An 18789-nucleotide genomic window follows, 5' to 3' on the forward strand; every position below is an offset into this window, starting at 1 on the left:
TGCCAGCTTACACTGCAAAAAAGGCCTGTACAAGAATAAGAAAATTTTACTCATTACTGGGTTAAAATGTCTTATTTCAAGTAAAATTATATACCGGTGCAGTAAGAAAACTTATCATGTTTTCTTAAAATAAGAAAATATTACCTAAGGATTATAGAATGCTAAAATTCTTATTTTAAGCAGAATATGCTTGTTTCAAGTCTTCTAAGATTTTTTTTTTAAATCAATGATATTTATATAAAATAAAATTTCTTGAGTGTAAACAGTTACTGTGTCCGCCGTACTCATCCCTCAACCATGGAGCTTGTTTTTTATAATATTGCTTAAAATTAGTTGTAATATCTAAGTGGGGTAGCTAAAGACGAAAATTCTTGGAACAAGTCAAATAATATTAACAAGATTAAGACCCCATTCCAAATCACCCCTTGTCCCTCCCCCTTACCCCTACCCCTCCATTTTGCACGTTCCCTTGAAGGGGTAGGGGTATCCCGATTCTCGATGAGTTGGAGGGGAAGGGCTAAGGGGGAAGGCTGTTTGGACTTTTTCAGGACCACACTACAGATGTAAGGATATGAGAAATCTCCCATAATTCTGTTTGCATCATCAACAAGATAGAGGTAAACACAACAAAAAAGTGCAGCAGTGTGATGAAAGAAACACACAAATGGATGTATTTTCTTCGTAACCTTCATCCTTTGATGTCGTTTCATTGTGTTACAGACGCATTTCTACGGTTTATAGTTGATAGCTGCAACAGAGACGGCTACAGCTGCTGACGGGATGGGGAATTCTTTCGGAAACAAAGTTGTCGTATCTGTTAATAGTAGCATCGATGACCGCTGATGACGTAACAGGTCAAGGGTTTTTCCATTTCATAGGAGAATGTTTCAGCCCCTACCCCTTGCAACTCCATTTCAAGGGGTCAAGGGGTGAATTGGGATTGGGCTTAAGTCTCAATACGTAAATAAATCTAAAAAAATTATCTTAAATATTCCAAATTCAAGTCTGTTTATCCAAATCAGATATTCCTTTTTTGCAGTGTACGTTTTCTCTAGTATCCACATGTCTTAGTGTCTCTCGTTTTGTTTCGTATTAGTCTGTGGTTTTATATTTATATCTTGTAAAAAGACAAAGTACATCAGTGTGTGTCCCCTGTTCTTCATTTTGTGAGCTGTAAGTTCTTCTTATTCTGCTTGTCCACTCTGAAGTTCCATCTTTCAGTTTTAAACAAAGAGAAAACTTTTTTTCTGTCACATCTGATCTCCATCTCACAGTCATCTGTCTTCAGGCACTCAGAGGGGAAATGACAAAACTCTTATCTTATATTTTTCAAAGAATAACTTCCCCTACTTCTCTTTCCCTGGACGATAGCGAACTCTAATCCTGCAGACTGAAGCTCACAGACTTCATGACATTTGGTTGACAGCTGAGATGTGAACCTGTGAACAAAACCAAACTTGCAGACAGAAAAATCAGCTCATTTAGACGGAATAAATCCTTTTAGCAGGAACCAAAACTGACCGGATCGTAGGTTTTGTCAACATTCAGTGCAGGTGCAAAACTCAAATGTCAGACGTGATGTGAGATGTGAGCGTGGCATCACTCTCTGCTGAAAACTGTTATGTAAACTCGCCTGTTCTTGCGCTCGCAGGATTAATAATAAACAGGTAAAAGTCATGCAAAAGTCACTCCTAAGGTGAAGTCTATTTTGATGAGTAAAGAGAAGATTAATGGCTGTAATCCATAAGGAAGTATTAACAGCATTAGACAGCAGCTTTTACCCCAGGAGCTGAAGCCTTGGCCCACCTGAGTGGCTCTTAGCATCAACGTCAAAATAACATGTCAAAGCAGCGAAGACAGGAAGTCTGACTGTGTGTCTTAAAACATCCAAGTACAGGCACCGTTTTGTGCTTCTTTTTTATCTGATTTAATATCAAGGTGGATATAAGGACAAAATGTGAGCATTACACTTATGTCTTTCATTATAATTATTCACTGCTTTGATGAGAAAATGCCACAAAATATTAATAAATGTCTTATATTTTACTAACATCACTATATTTTTACTGTTTATAGAGATGAACAAATCAGTCCCCATGACGTTCAGCCTGAAGGGATGGGATTAAATAAGTTTATATTCCTCCCTCTCTTTTGTGAATATGCAAATAAAATCAATATAAGTTTTCTTGAAATCTGTTTTAATTTCTATCCACTCATGGAGATTTTTTTTTTTTGTTTATTTTTATTGCATATTTGAAATAAATTCAACTGAACCAAACCAAATTGAACTGAATATGTTACTAACAGCCAAGTTTGGCTAAAATGTTTAATTGCTTAGTTATAACTTGGCTTGATGTAAAATAATCATACTATTTGACATTTCTGCAAAATATGGATGCATTTAATATCAACATAATAATTTTTTTCTGTAAATAACTTGCTTTTTAGATTAAGATGATAAAAGTGATCTGATTAGGACTACAAAAAAACAAACAAACAAAAAAAAACCAAACAAAAAAACTGTTTATTTTCTAATCAATACATGCATCCTGAGGTACTTTCCATGACCAAGACTTGCATTAAACCAAATTCTGGTCTGCTAGTGCATACAATATTAAATATGCGCACACATATGAACAGTACCAGATGGGTGAAACACTTCATAAGCCATTCAAATTATAATATGCATGTACATTTGACTTGAAATGTTGATACTGAACATAATTTGGTTCACAAATGTTGCGATTTAACTGCATGTATATATGTTTTGTAGAAATGTACAATGCCATACCATTTAATTCTGTCCACTTGGTTTTTGCTGGATCTAAATAATCACCTAATCACTGGAAGTGAAAATAAAAACAATAGGCGTTAGGAGATTATTGTGTTTACATTATGGCACATTGAGGCAGTATGTTGGTTGGTTTTAACCTATAGTAACCGTGTTGACTCTACACTGCCATGACCTAAATAACACGCCAAAGCTTAAAGTAGGCTCTCAACTCACATTCAAATGCCATTACATCAGGATCATCCTACTTTAACTTCCGCTCACGTCAAATCATAGAAAATTTAACCCCGGTCCTTCGCACAGACCTCACCGACCGTGATCTGATCTCAAATCACTTTCTTCAACTCTAGTCCACTTTGGAGACGAGGGTTCCAAGAGTTTCCCTGACACCATATGGTTGCCATGTAAAAAGTGCAGCTTAAGGACACGTTTAAAACTATTAGCATTTTGACCCAGGGGATGAGCGGTGGGGGTTACAGCAGATCGGCGTACGGGCTGCGGCTGGCCGACGCTCCGGCTTCTCTTCCCCTCGACACCCTGTCACGTTAAGCCGAACTCTGGCTCAATCGAAGCCCTTACGGGGTCATGGCCTGGAATGGGAGGTCCCACTGAAGCCTTCAGTGCCTCCTATCAGCCTTCTATTCCAACAGGCCACTGATATGAGTCTAGACTAACTGATAACTGGATATTTTAAAGTAACAGGGCAATTAGATGACTTTCACCGATCCCACAGTACATGCATACATACATCATACATTGTCTTAAAACCATTGTTTTACACAGACAAGTGCACGCCTTCATATCAGGAATCATAAAAAAATCATTAGGAAATATCACTCAAATCAGGATTGATAATATAAAATAATTTAGTTAGAGTGAATATTTTACAACATATACCGTGAGAGATTTGCACATGCTTGTGTGCTGTCAGAATCCGTTTTGTTAATGAATAGCTAACTCCATTTCTAAGCTAATTACTGTCTTTGTGGCCTACATCCATGATAACTTAACACCAAATCTACAAAGACATACTTCAGCCGTTTCTTCCAAGAAAATCCTTGTTGCTTGGAAACCAGGAATAAAAATTACTTCTCTCATGCTTTAGTCTCGCACCTTTTGGTAAAAATATGAATGGTAGTCAATGGTGAGAGACACATAATCTTTTAATCCTGCCTGACTTTAGCTCCCATTTTACACATATGATGTTTATCAGTTTTAAAGGTAATTTTGTGAGCAGAGAATGTCACAGCTTGTGGTAAAGAGTAAAGAAACACCAAGATTTGTGTTGAACAGCTCAATGGACTGCATTTCTCATTTTACAACAAAAATGGCAGTTTCATTGTATATTTCACCTCAAACTTCATAAGTGAGGTAAAAAGTATTCAAAAAATTAAATATAGCTACATTTCTGTTTCTGTTGACTTTACAAAGACATATTCAGCAACTGTGAACACATCATAAAGAGAGACATTTACAATAACGTCATCTCCATGACTTTCAGATATGTAGTCTTTGTATTTATGCATTTTCACAGCCTGATACTTCAATATTTTTACCACAAACTGTGACTTTCTTGAGTTGTAAATCTGTCATTTAAATTGGTAAACATCATATGAGTAAATGATGGAATGATTCAAACAGGACCAAAAAATTCCTTATCAATCTATTGATTGAAATGTAATTTTTTCACCATAAGGGGGAAGACTTCAGTTCTCTCTAACTTATTAAACAAAGATGTCATTTCCTGTTTGTGGGTTAGCTTCTGTTCATTCATTTGTATTCCATTTCTGCAGTTTTATGTCTGTAAAACGCATCCAGTTTTCGTTCTACCACTTTTATTATGATGATAAAGAACAGAGGCAGAGGGTAGAGTTAGCAAAATAAGTTAAAATTCCTGAACAAATGATAAAAAAAAAAGACGTTTGATCAAAGCTAACGTTAGCGCCTTATTTAACTACTGATAGTTGCCACTGTATCAAACCGGATATTTTTGGATTCCCCTGAGATAGAATAAAGCTATTATGAGGAGTTTCATATTTTCATCCTTCATGCTTCATTTGTCAGCCATTTATATGTGCTGTCCAGATCACGAGAAGCTAAATTTAACTAAATTAAATGCGAAATAAATGATTCATGACAGACACAACTGAGTGTGTGCATTGTTGTAAACAGACCAGGAGTTAAAATAGTACTGAAGAGACTTAGAATCACAATCTACTGTGATAAAGGTAAAACACTGACTATGGAGAATGTTACTTATTACTGCAGCTGAGTTAAAAATATGAATTTATTTTGTCATTTAGTGTTTGGACCCTAAAATGAGTTTCATGGCACCATGACATCAGATTATCAGGCGGATAACAGCAACACTGTGCAAAAATATCTACCAAAAGCCAACATCACAATCAACCAGTCAAGTGCAAATTTCACTCAAGCATGAAAGCATCCGTGAATTTTACATATTATAATTTTAAAGGAAGTGCTAATATTATAAAAAAAAAAGAAAAGAAAATACCACTTTGAACAGGCAAAGCATGTGTCCTTTATCAGAAATCATCAGCTTTCTTCTCTGTCATTTTTAAGCAAATATCTTTTGTGTCCAGCTTCTAATTTGATGCTTTTTCTTGTTTTTCATCACTATACAGCAAATAAAGCATCTGCAAGTTTTAATTGTTGATTGAATGCATCATTTTGGGCCGTAAATACATTTTTTAACAACATAGACTCAGTAATGAATTGACCAAATTGCCAAATGGACTGTACACTAAAAGACTATATAAAACTAACTGCTACTTGGGAAGAAAAAGACAGTGAATGTTGACTGAGGATCTGCTGCAGACGACAGATCTCGGCTCTGTTTTATAATTCAGAGGCTGTGACAACCAAGCTGCCACATCCCATAACTCTTTGGAAGACAATAAAGAGAAAAAAAAATCACTTAAGAGAAACAGTGGGATGGGGAAAAGTGGGAGTGAGATACATGACAGAGCTGGAACACTGAAGTCCTTTCATAGAAATAAATGCTTTTTTAATCTAAAAACACACACACACATATCCTGTCCTCTTACATTATATAAGACAGAGTGAAGCCATCATATTAAACGGTGGGGAAAGAAAACACTCTATGAATGGGTTCATATCCTGTGTGTCTGCTTATGCATAAATATTAGATTCTGATAAGAAGTGTTTACAAAAGGCCAAGTCAACAAAAGGACGTGAGGTAAATTTAACATCAGGTTTATTAAAATCTCCTTCTGTGATACAGGTTAACACCACTCACAGCTTTCTGTGTCTTAGGTCAAACCTCTGTATGTTTACCAGAAGAAGCACTTCACACTCCTACAACAGGATGTAGAACAGAGGTCTCAAACTCAAATTCTTTCAGGGGCCACATTCAGCCCGATTCGAGTGAGCCAGACCAGTAAAATAATAGCACGATAACCTATAAATAATGACAACTCCAAATTTTTGTCTTTGTTTTAGTGCAAAAAACCCCCAAAAAACATTAAATTATGAAAATACTTACTTTTATCAACTAACCAAACAAAAAAAAGATGTGAATAACATGAAAAAACTGAAATTTCCTAAAAAAAAAAAAAAAAAAAAAAAAAGTGTAATTTTAACAATATTATGCCTCAACTAATCATTTCTACATGTGCATTATGGATCAGATCTACAAAGACACTAAACACTTAGTAACAGGCAGAAAATTGTTAAAATTTGCTTAATTTTTTTTAGAGATTTCAGGTTTTTCACATTTTATTGTTATAGGATAGTTTGTAATTGTAAATATTTTCATACTTTAATGTTATTTTTTTGCACTAAAACAAAGACAAACATTTGAAGTTGTCATTATTTACAGACATAATGTAAATATTATTTTTTTCACATCAAACCGAGAAGAAAATATAGAGTCATTATTTTTTGTAGGATATTATGCTATTATTTTACTTGAGATCATATTGGTCTGTATGTGGAACCTTACGTAAAATTAGTTTGACAGCCTTGACTGTGGAATTTTTGCACTTTGCAAATTCATCCCAGGGGCCGGATTGGAACCTTTGGTGGGCCGCATTTGGTCTCCGGGCCGCGCGTTTGAGACCCCTGATGTAGAGTGATGTCGGACTGACCTGCTGACCTTTCAAGAGCTGAATCTGACTCCAATCGAATCTCTTTAACTAAACTTTATACACCGTTGCCTATAAAGTTGGAGCAATTTGGTTTTCAGACACATTCCTGTTTTTACACATATCAGTAATCATCTTTGACGAGGTTAAATGATTACACACCAAGTCCCAGTTACACTTTATCTGTGAAAAATAAATTACATTGTCACGGTCATTTAATGAAAAGAGCTAAAAATATCTTATTCCAATTTTATGGACAACAGTGTAGCTGTTCAAGTAAACTCAAAACTGAGAAAACTGAAGAAAAAGTGACTTTTTCAGCAAAAAACATTATCAACTGAACATAAAAACAAGAGTCTAACCACTGACATTTGTCAAACTACATGGGTTTTATTGGTGAATCAACGTTGTGCAATATGATAGTGTTTCCATGTTCATTACGAAGCGTCTGAACCTCCAAATAAGACACAACTGATACTGATGAAAAGCCGATAAACTGCCTTTTACCTGAATTATTTAAATTTATTAATAGTAGTAGTGATTAAAGGGTTATTAATCATTGTAGATCAGTAGATATTGTGGTCACCGGCTGCTGTCTGGGTTTACAGAGGTTAAATGCACTCCTTATTAGCAACACGTCTGCCTTAATTGAACATTTCCAGATTAAATTTTCAAAGGTAGAGAATAATGCATTGCCCTCTAGTGCCACATTTCTTAGATGCAACAAATGCAACGGTCTCATTTTCTCTCTTTAAAACATGGCAGATAATTACCCTTTACCATTTCATGAGAAGAGCTAAAAAATTATTGAATTCCAACTTTATGGGTAATCGTGCACATAAACTTGAATGCAAAATGGAAAATGCTATGCACTCTCAGTCAGATTTGACACTGAGGCTCACGGACAGCGTCTTGAACTGCGAGCTCCACCCAAAACCAAAGCAACATAAATATTACACATCATTTCACTTCCAGATGCCCCAAAAAAACCCTTTAACAAGAAAAAGAGCAGCTTGAAGAACAGCTTCAGAGGTGGGCTGGACACCACTGTCAGTATTACCTTGCATTACTCTCAGCTAAAACCAACGGTCCATTTAATAAAACAAAAACAGAGAAGTCATCTTTAAAATAGGCTTTTAATACTTTTGTTGAATATTTTGCATCTCTTCTCAGATGAACATGTTTTCTTGTGTGCATTTGTGTTGTGCTTGGTTTACTTGTGATCAGTTTCTGCTTTTACCTGTGGGTCACGGCTTTATGCTACTTAAACCTAATATACAGTAACATAAGCTTTGAGTCCAATTAACCTTTTGTCATCAGTCTCAAACTATTCCAGGAAACAGCAAAAGCCCTTGTTAACCTACATGGCAACAGTATTAGTTTGTTCCCCACAGAAGCTCACTGTTTTTTTTTTTGTTTTTTTTAAACGTCTCATGGAACCATGGTCCAAGACGCTGAAACACAACCAGGCACACGGTCTGCAAATTAGCTACAATGGCTAGAATGTCCCATATACATATATATAGCATTGATTACATATTCTGAAATGTAACAATGGTTAAATATATCGTCCATATCAAATGAAATTTAAATAAATGTTTTTATTTATTGATTGATTGATTGATTGATTGACTTATCAGCCACACATTTGTACTTTTCTACATTATTACCTCGCCCCTCGAAGGGAAGGCAAGGGGTATTGTTTTTGGTTCGGTTTGTTTGTCTGTCTGTTTTTTAACACTCTAGCAGCAAAACTATTGGTTGAATTCATACCAAATTTGGTTTATTGAGTGCTACTGACACAGAACAGATGTAATTACATTTTGGGAAAAACAGGTTAAAGTTCCAATTTTTTATGAATTTTTTAAAAATATTTTTCTTGTCCCATTTGCTTATAATGGGCAAAATTTTAAATGTCTATAAAAACATCAATTTTGTTTCAATCTACTTGATATCAGCACATGCAAAGACATGATGACATCAGTTGGATTGATGGCAAAATAAGCTACAGTCTACTCTCATTATACCGCCAACTTCCGTTCATGGCCAAATTGGTGGTATAGCAAAAATGGTGTTACAACGGGTTGCGTCCATAATGTGCATGTCTTTACTATATGATGTCTATGCTGCCTCCGTTAACCCGTTCTAATTGCGTTTCTAAATAAATCTTGATTCTGTTATGTTGTAAGGGATCATTTAAAGTGGGGAAACATTTTAAGCATTATTATACCGTGTCGGGAAATGACACCCCATCATCTTGAGGATTTGGCTTAATCCCACGTCCTCTTCCCGACATCCTGACCTACTGAGTGTTCTGCGATAAATGAACGGTGGCCGTTCCGTAGACCTACTCGTAGCTTGTCGCGATCAACATCTGGCGCATTTGTTTCAGTGCATTGTTAAAATTTATGTGTACTCGATGGCAATCACGCTGGCGGTATAACGGTCGGGAAATCAATGGTATAAGTGTTGTTTGTGCATGGAACTGGGCTGGCGGATGGCGATAGGCGGAAATGGCGGTAGCTAATGGAATAATGCATTGGGGATTTTTGTGCAATGGTTTTGGTCGGCAGTGAGCGAAAATGGTGGTATAACGGCGGGCGGTTTAACGAGAGTAGACTGTATAATATGTGCGAGGGGTGGGGTTTGTTGTGCCTGGCACCAATTGTTACACATGTATTTAATTTGATTTTAAATATTTTTGTACATATTCATTTATATCTTTTTCTGTTTTTATTGTAGCGTACCTTCTTTTTTTCCACCATGGGGAGCAGTACTCCAATTTCATTGTACCATGTACTTAGTATGCCTGTGCAATGCCAATAAATATTTATCTTATCTTATCTTATCTTATCTTATCTTATCATAAAAATCACAGTTTCAGCTCTTGGTTTTTATGAATGACTGCTGCTGGTCTTAAATGTTACAGTAATGCAACCTTTAACTGCTCTTACTATAATAATGGTGTCTTTCTGTGCCATAAGATTACATAAACAGACTGGGCATGTTTTCAAACAAGGCGCTGTGATGTGATGCTGGGAGCTCAAAGGCCTAGTCCACACTGCCAGCTCTGTGAACACCAGGTCAGCAGGGGAGGAGAGAGAAACACAGAGACAGAGTGGGACAGAGGGATGGATAGATGGTGGGTAGAAAGTTAATGTAACAGAGCAAAGCCCTGTCATCCTGCTCGGCCACAGTGATCTGTTTGTAATCCTGCTTCAGATGTTTGCTCGGAGCTGAGATGGAGCTACACACTGTTTCCATTGTTGGGCATTTGGGTGGTAGGATGAAGGCACGGAGGAGAAAGGGCACAAGACCAGACCAGCCTGGACGACTCCACTGGAGAGTCGCAGCTGCTCTATTGAAGACGAGGAGCAGAGAGAGGTTTGAGACTCTTTGACAGCAGCTGGTAGCAGATTTTCAGCAGGTGGCTTGGCCTAATTATCAGGATAGAGATGCCAACAACCTATTTACCCCTTGTTCGAGGAGTGTGTGAGGAGCCGGCGCATTATACATGGGTGACAGTACAACGCTATGTTTGCCATCGATTATAATGAAGTGCTAATTGAGCTACATCCTGAGCAGGAATGGATGAAACAGACCAGATGTGAAAAGTTGATGAAAAAAAGTTGAAAGGAGCCATGCACTGATGCATTCAGTATACGGTGGTGGAAAAAAGTTTCTGGACACCCCATGCATTTGTGATATTTTACATTAAGAATCACTGTAAAGTCATTGAACTCCAAATATAGCTCCATTCTCCAAACTTACATGCTCCCTTCTGCACACGCTCTGTTCTGTCGAGGTAAAAACTGGATGTTTCAGCAAGATCATGAAACACATCCAGAGCATCACATGTTGAAACTGACCGTCAAGAGTTTAGTTTAGTTATTTTTTTCTTGTTAACAATAAACCAGAGCTACAGCTTTCCATTTGTTTTTATCGATTAATCTATTAATTATTTTCTTTGATTCGAGTCACTTTCATGATTATTTGAATAAGTGAAAAAAAGAGTAAAAATGTTAAAAAGACAAAGTATAGAAAAGCATAGAATTAAAAGCATGTATTAAAATATCTATAAAGAAATAACATAACAAGTATATGTAAAGGCATCTATAGGTATATAGAAATTGCAACAATAACATAAAAGTATACAAGTATAAAATTATCTGTAGGCTACATATAAACAAATACAAGTCAAATGACATCTACAAACAATAAGTCCACAGTATTTCATGATAATATTTGATATTGTGTAAAACTAACATATAATGGACTGTCCACACCAAGAAGAAATAGTTCAACTCCACCATCCACTTGAGTTAGAACAATTAAAAACAATTACTGACAGATAAAGCTTGTGTACTTGGTGACATAAATACCCCATTTATGTGGATTCCATTTAATAATTACAGCTGTGATTAATGTTTCAGTTGGAACAAATACGTTCTTTAACTTAGATTCTTATTCCTTAAACAACCATCACTTTGTTACAGAACTTGAAGATTGGACTGTGTTTCAATGGAAAATGGTCATGTGGTCTAATGAGTCCACACTGACCCTGTTCCAGAATGATGGACACATCAGGGTGAGAAGAGAGGGGGATGAAGTGGTTACCCATCATGCCTAGCACCTACAGTACAAGCTTGTGGGGGCAGTGTTATGATCTGGGGTTGATTCAGTTCAGCAACATTATGTGTCACCTACCAACTACTATTACTACTACTACTACTACTACTACTACTACTACTACTACTACTACTACTACTACTACTACTAATAATAATAATAATAATGATGGATTAGATTCTTAAAATGCTTTTCAAGGCACCCAAAGTGCTTCACATTATTGATCCATTATTCATTCACTCTCATATTCACATTCTGGTGGTGGTAAACTACATTTCTAACTACTAAATATACTCAGTGAACTCGTTTGTTCCATGATGATAATGCCAAAATTCATCAAGATCAAATTGTGAAACAGTGGTTCATAAGCATGACACATCATTTTCACACATGGTTTTGCCCCCGCAGAGTCCAGACATTATTCTCATCTGGATGACACTGCTACTTTACACAGCACATCCAACACTCCCATCACATATACAATCTGTTTGAGAAGTTAATGCAATTCTGGGCAGAAATTAATGCTGTGACATTTATTGTGACATTATTTAATGTCAAAATATTGCTTGTGTGGCTTCTTTTTGCCGGGCAGTGCATTATAATCACATACATGCAAATGTGAAAGTCAAAGCGTGAAAGTGTTCCAACGTCTAAAGGGTTTTATAACATACATACAGTATGCATATATGTTTGTCAGTGATGAGTCATATTTTCAACATGTGCAAAAAACACGCTGAGAAACACTGTCTGAATCACAATGAGTAAGAATAACATTACTTATGCTCCGTATTCATTCACAGTCAACATGCAAACCTAACCTTTCACCTATCCGATGGGCGGCTGCATACATGGAGATGCATTCACACCATTTGTACCACGTATCTGTTACATGTAGATTAACAGATACATGTATTTGTTGATTCATTAGTGTTTTTTTGTGGCAACTGCAAGTGACCATGTTTAGTTACTGCAAGTCATTACAACACTGAAAATGTTTCCACACATTACAGAACTTCCTCAGACTGTGCACAACTAATATGTGCATATAATATATTTGTATAGAGTTGCATCAAAAGTCTCACTCCATCACCAAATGTAATTTAAACCGCAGTAACATTTATAAGTGACGTAAGGTTTATCAATTTCCTTTGTTGCAATAAAACCCTCAAAGGTTATCAAATAGAGCATAACATGGTGAAATTAGACTGAAGCCAAATAAAGTAATAGACTCACGTTTGCCTACTGAGTAAATAAAAGTTGACTGAGTCAAACAGATAATTATAATACTGCCCACCTATTGATGCGAGTCCATTTAATTAGGCACTGTTATCCTTCACTCTATGCCATCAGTGATATGGGGATTAAGTGCTGAACATGCTTCTGAGTAATCCTAGGAGCCCACAGAGCAACCACTTACACACCACTCAATCAATGAGGCTTGGGATTTGTGGTAAAGCCAGGAGAGCGGCGAGAATCAGTATTTCCTGAGCAAACTCTCCGTCCAAGGTCAGCTGTTTAAATTGTGAAAAATGAGCAGTTAAGTGTATGCATAAGGCCTGAGTTGGCGGGCTACACGTGTCTCCAACAGCGTGGTTTTTCAACAACGTGCCCACTTTGACTGTGCACTGTGTGGTTTGAAGATGAGGCCAAGCAGAGTGACAGCTGCATCCTTCACAGCAGGACCAGAGACGGCCAGAGGAAGGAAGGACTGAGCATCTCAATCCAATATTAAAAAACAGCCTAACAACCAGCCGTTTCTGTGGCAACAGCCTGCTGATGCTGCTGTGTTTATGATCTGTCTCCTCCCACCTCTTATCCCCATGCTCCTCCTACCACGGATGACAAAAAAAAAATCCCCTTTTTAATCATCAGTGACAGAGCCTGACCCAGATTGCCTCTGAGAAGGCCGCATGCTGGTTTAGTTTTACTGAGGCCACAGGGAGTCAGGATGAAGTTCTACAAGCATGTTCAAGCTAAAATTCTGCCCCAGGATACTATCTGCAGCACCTTTTCCACCCCTGGGCCTCACCTCTGTGGCTTCAGATGGTGAGTTGGGGAAAGAAGTGAAACATGCCGGTCATACAGGCTGTGGTGAAAGGGCCTGAGGGTCTCGTAACCACGTCTGTCATCCACCATGGATCCATTTCATACAAAGTTCTGACCTATTTAGTAGCTTTTGAACTAACACTTTGTCAGATCCCAGACGGCCCGGCTGCAGGATGAAAGGTTCATCAACTCGGTCTTCAGTGAAACTTGAAACAGAGAAAATTATCCTTAAAGAGTCGAACTGGCCAGACGAGCAGCACCAGCCTCACAGGAGATACAATTATTAGTTTGTTCACTACTGTTTGTGGGAAACTAACTGCCACATTTTCACACCTCCTTGTCTGCTAAATTCCAGTTTCAGTCACTTCTATGCTCAAGTTTTATTAGAAGTCGCTGAAGCAATAATTAACAAGAACAACAAATGGTGCCAGGCATAACAAACTCCACTCCTTGCACAAATTGTAGCTTATTTTGGCATCGATCCAGCTGATGCCATCATGCCAATGCATGATGTCAGCATATCAATTGCCTCTATATATGTGCCAAGTTTGAAGTAAACTGAAGCAAAATTGATGTTTTTATAGATGTTTGAAATCTTGCCCATTATAAGTAAATGGAAGAAAAAAAGAAGATTTCAAAAATTCATAAAAAATTTGAACTTTGACCTACTTTTCCAAATTGTAATCACATTTATTCTGGGTCACTGACAAACTATAAACCCAATTTGGTATGAATTCAGTCAATAGTTTTGCTGCTACAGACATTTGAAATTTCACCCATTATAAGTAAATGAGGAAAACAACATTTTAAAAAATTCTTAAAAAATTTAAACTTTGACCTATTTTCCCAAAATGTAATGACGTCTACTCTGTGTCACTGGCAATCTATAAACCCAATTTGGTATGAATTCAGCCAATAGTTTTGCTGCTAAAGTGTTAAAAAACAAAGAAACTGAACCAAAAACAATACACCTTGCCTCCCCTTTGGGGGGCAGAGTAAATATCCACACAGATGTGCCCTTAAAACATATTTATATTAGTTTAGTGAGTTTATTGATCTATTTGTGCTCTTATATTGCCTTTAGGAGACCTACATTGAATATTCAGTTTGACATATACTAATATTTAACAAGACAGAACCAACAAAAAGGCCGATATCAGCAGTTCACTAACCGCAACATTATACTGATTAAAATATTTAATAAAATCCATAAATGTTATAAAATGGCTGTTGATATTTTTTAATAATGTGGAGATAGCTGAAAATAATTGAATAAGTCCGGCAATTTAAATTAAATTATATTCACAATTTATTAATGCCAAGTTGTCATTATTTGTTTTGATGGGGTAGGTTTTTATTCTGGCCAGACATTGTATTTTACTGTCATTTTTTTAAGCATTTATTGTAGTTTTTACTGCTTTAACTTAACAGTTTCATTCTATCTATCTCTCTGGGTGCTTCTATAAAACTGGTCCCTAAAAACAGGACATGGGGGCTAAAAATTCAAACCAGATGTAGACTAATGTTATGAAGCAAGTTTGGAAGCACTTTGGGTCTATTTTAAAAATAAATACTTACTGAGATGAAAGAGAAACTATTTTTCAGATAAACATTTTTATATTATTTTACTTTACTTTATATTTAATACAAATATCTGCATGTAACAGTCAAAAAGATACAAAAATTACGTGCTACTGTTTTTTTGAATACCTCTTTGTTGTCTCACAGGTACATTTTGGGAATTGAACTAATTATGCAATAATTATGCAGAGTGTTTCACAAAAATGACCGCTGTTGTAAAATCATTCATGATTTATTTGTGTGTAAATGGGCAGGTTCTGTATGTAACGCCAGTGGACACGATGGGTTACATACAAAACCTGGAATGAGACTGCTGATTCATGAAAAACCTGCATGTCTGAATTAGAAAAACCACTAGAATAGTCATATTTAACAAATGGTCTTTATTTATAGCAGTAAATGCATATGAAATATAGGAAAAATAGGAAATATGTCTAAATTTCTCTTTTATTTTTGGGTCTAAACAGCTGGAAAAGTGCCTGGTACCAAAATGAACTCAGTTTCATAGAAGCATCCACCCATCTATCCATCTATCTATCTAGTAACTTAAACTTATATTTTCATAATATGATATTTATAGTAAGATTTAAGCATGGAAACTAGTTTGTGCAACTGCTTCTTCTGTTATGACAACACTGTAAACAAAACGAACATGTGGATTTACAGAAACCTTTCAATGTTTACATCTGAAGTAACCAACAGGCACAACTGGGCAGACTGTAAACACTCCAGCAAAACACATACTGGCGTAATTACCGAGTTGCTGCGATACAACCCCACGAAAAACAGCAGATTGACTTGGGGGGAGGGCGATTACTTCAGACGAGAAGCCAGATGACGAGTCGTTACGAGGCTACTACGAGGCCTGACACATGGCAGAATGGAAGAATGTGAAAATCAGCCGCCGTTCCACACCCTTCTGGGCTGATTTAACACACTAACAGTTTACACACCCGCCCTATCACAGTCACATCAGATCGACACGTAAACAAGCAAGTCCTCAATTAGCTACGGTTATCGGTGGACATCAGCTGCAGAAAAATGAGTAACAATACGCACATTTACTCTGAGTGTTTAGTCTCACCGGCGGGCAGGACTGAAAGATGACCTTATTAGAATGAAAGTACAACAGCAGGCTTAGACAAATCACTGACTCTGCTCAAATTTAATGAAACTTTTGAGAGAAGCTAATCAATCACTACGACTCAGCTTGCGGTATGAGAATTCAAGTGTGCAATCTCCCTCTGCTTTACCGTATGTTAAATCTGCTTGTTTATGATGTGATACCAGAGTATTTGGGGATACTGATTACTGATTAGCTGTAAGCATGTTGTTGACCAGTTGGATACAAGATAATCTCATGTTGACCACCCCCCTCTACCCTCCACAAACGCCCCGGAGTGCCCGAGCAGAGCGTCCGGCCTGCAGCTTAATGTAAATGTTCCTCCGGGTCGTTCTTCAGACCGTTGAGCGTCCCGTCACACGTGTCTGACAGGATGCCGCACAGTTCATTCCAGTGATGCAGAGGAGCAGCAAAAGCCTCATGAACATTTACTGCAACTCCATTTATCATCTTGAGATAAAACAAACTGGTGTCGCTAGGCAAACTCAGCATGCAGCTTATGGCAGGGACGTAAAAACCCATTTAGAATCTAATCCTTCAAGATGACATTAACATGCGCTGAGTTTAAGTAGCTTATATAAACGCCCTGCTGCAGCAACTGTTTGGAGTCAGAGCATTTTAGCAGGAATGTTGAAAAGTCTCTCGAGGATCCTTCTGAAACCTTTGTCACTGAGACTACCGCCGTCACACTGCCATTTCCTCACAAACCTGATGCTAAATTTATCCCCGCAGAGCTCAGGTGGAATATACTAAGATGGAAGATAAAGAACAGATCTGTGGTCAGTTGCAAAATATACAGATAGGGAAGGCAATTTTTTTTTTTTTTTTTGCACGTTAACTCTCGAAGAGGAAGGCAGTTATCTTGTCTAAAGCCACGTCAGAGAAAAAGGACCTTTGTGTTTCCCCACAGCTACTCTGTCACTCCTAGTTTGGTAGTTTGGTGAGCGGGAGAGAGAGAGAGAGAGAGAGAGAGAGAGACAGAGAGAGAGAGAGAGAGAGAGAGAGAGAGAGAGCATGTCATTGCCAGTAAAACTCTGCCGTCGCTGATGCATGAAGCCTTAGAGGATAGGGCTGGTAATATTAGAAATTATGTGAATGTCAATAACTCCCATGAAAAGATCAAAATGGAAGTGGAAATACTGACGATGAAGATCAGTGTATCCACTAGAAATAGACAGATTCATCGATTTGGCCAATTCATCAGCGCCAATAGAAAGTTTTACAAGCTATCGGTCATAGTAAGTTGGTTCTGAGAGTAGATGAGGCTTAAACTTAACTGGAAATAGTAACAATGACAGAAAATAGCACCTCAGAAGATAAAAATCCACCAGTTTTTTTTAGTCAGCTGGATATCCAGTTTCTAATAAAGTCAAACAGTTAATTTCAGACGGTGTGTTTTCAGTGTCACAAACCAATGTGGATGATATTAACTGATTAAAGCTGCAGTGTTTTAGCATTACTAAGCAATAACCTATATGGGTACCACTGAGAATATTGTAATTCAAGCAACTCAGAGCAAATGAGACTTCTGCATTCTATTCTATTCTATTCTATTCTATTCTATTCTATTCTATTCTATTCTATTCTATTCATAACAGCATAAAACATCAGATCATGTATATTTATATTTAGTCTTTTGATTTGGACTGAGAGGAGAGAGCTGCTAAAAGAATGTGTGTATTTTCAACATCTGATGTTTTTTTTCCCTCCTTGATTTCAGCTCCAACAGCTTTAATCCACTTGTTTTCACTTTTTTCTTTTTACCCCTAACTGTTATCATAGTTATTATAATAGCCTTTAAAAAATCCACTATTGTTCAACTTCTGTATGCTTATACATTTTAGCTTAATTCATTAAGATAGGCTACATATTATATTTAAATTTTGAGCAGAACACTACATATAATTTCACACTTCTACAGAAACAAATTATTCTATCAGTGCTTACTGATAAATTACATGTTCATCATAATTGCAGTATATTAGTTTGCGCTTTGGTAATTTGTTGAGACACAGCCGCTACTTAATTCTAATTCCATGAATGTGTGAATGCACCACTTAATAGTAAAATAATCCCAAACAACTGCAACAATCACTTCTGTATCAAGCAACAGCAATACAATAGCAAGAAATTATGTTAAATATCATAAATTAATGGCCTGTTTTTGACTATTTATACTAATAATCTGGTCTTAATAAATGGGTTCCAGCCAACGTAAGGAAACTGGACTAATACACTCCAGGTTTCAGGTTTATGACATTGATTGATAATTTGATGTGAGAATAGCACAGCTCTTTTCTGATACCTCATCATGTCTGTCAGTAGAAATGATGCAGAAAGGTACATTTTCATCCCATCACGCACGTTTTGGATGTATTACGCAACATGTAGCCCTCATATGTCCATATTCCTTACATTTAAGTAAAAAAGTATGACACTGATGAATAAGTTAATGCCATCCTTTTAGTCTGCGAGACCACAGGCTCCATATA

The 18789-nt window shown here is 36.9% G+C and overlaps 1 protein-coding gene and 2 long non-coding RNA genes across 3 annotated transcripts in view; 1 reads left to right on the top strand and 2 right to left on the bottom strand.

The window, feature by feature from the left end:
- Positions 1 to 18789, bottom strand: part of slco3a1a (solute carrier organic anion transporter family member 3A1a) — a 59213-nt gene that overhangs the window by 28019 nt on the left and 12405 nt on the right. The window lies entirely within an intron of this gene.
- On the bottom strand, positions 568 to 18391 carry LOC115420682 (uncharacterized). The gene is made up of 4 exons (XR_003935579.1): positions 18381 to 18391; positions 12366 to 12372; positions 11626 to 11628; positions 568 to 686 (listed from the first exon to the last, which is right to left on the bottom strand). It is a non-coding gene; the product is annotated as an uncharacterized LOC115420682 (long non-coding RNA).
- On the top strand, positions 10037 to 10832 carry LOC115420683 (uncharacterized). Its single transcript, XR_003935580.1, has 2 exons — positions 10037 to 10302; positions 10405 to 10832. It is a non-coding gene; the product is annotated as an uncharacterized LOC115420683 (long non-coding RNA).

This window comes from Sphaeramia orbicularis, chromosome 6, assembly GCF_902148855.1.
Source record: "Sphaeramia orbicularis chromosome 6, fSphaOr1.1, whole genome shotgun sequence".
Taxonomy (NCBI): Eukaryota; Metazoa; Chordata; class Actinopteri; order Kurtiformes; family Apogonidae; genus Sphaeramia; species Sphaeramia orbicularis.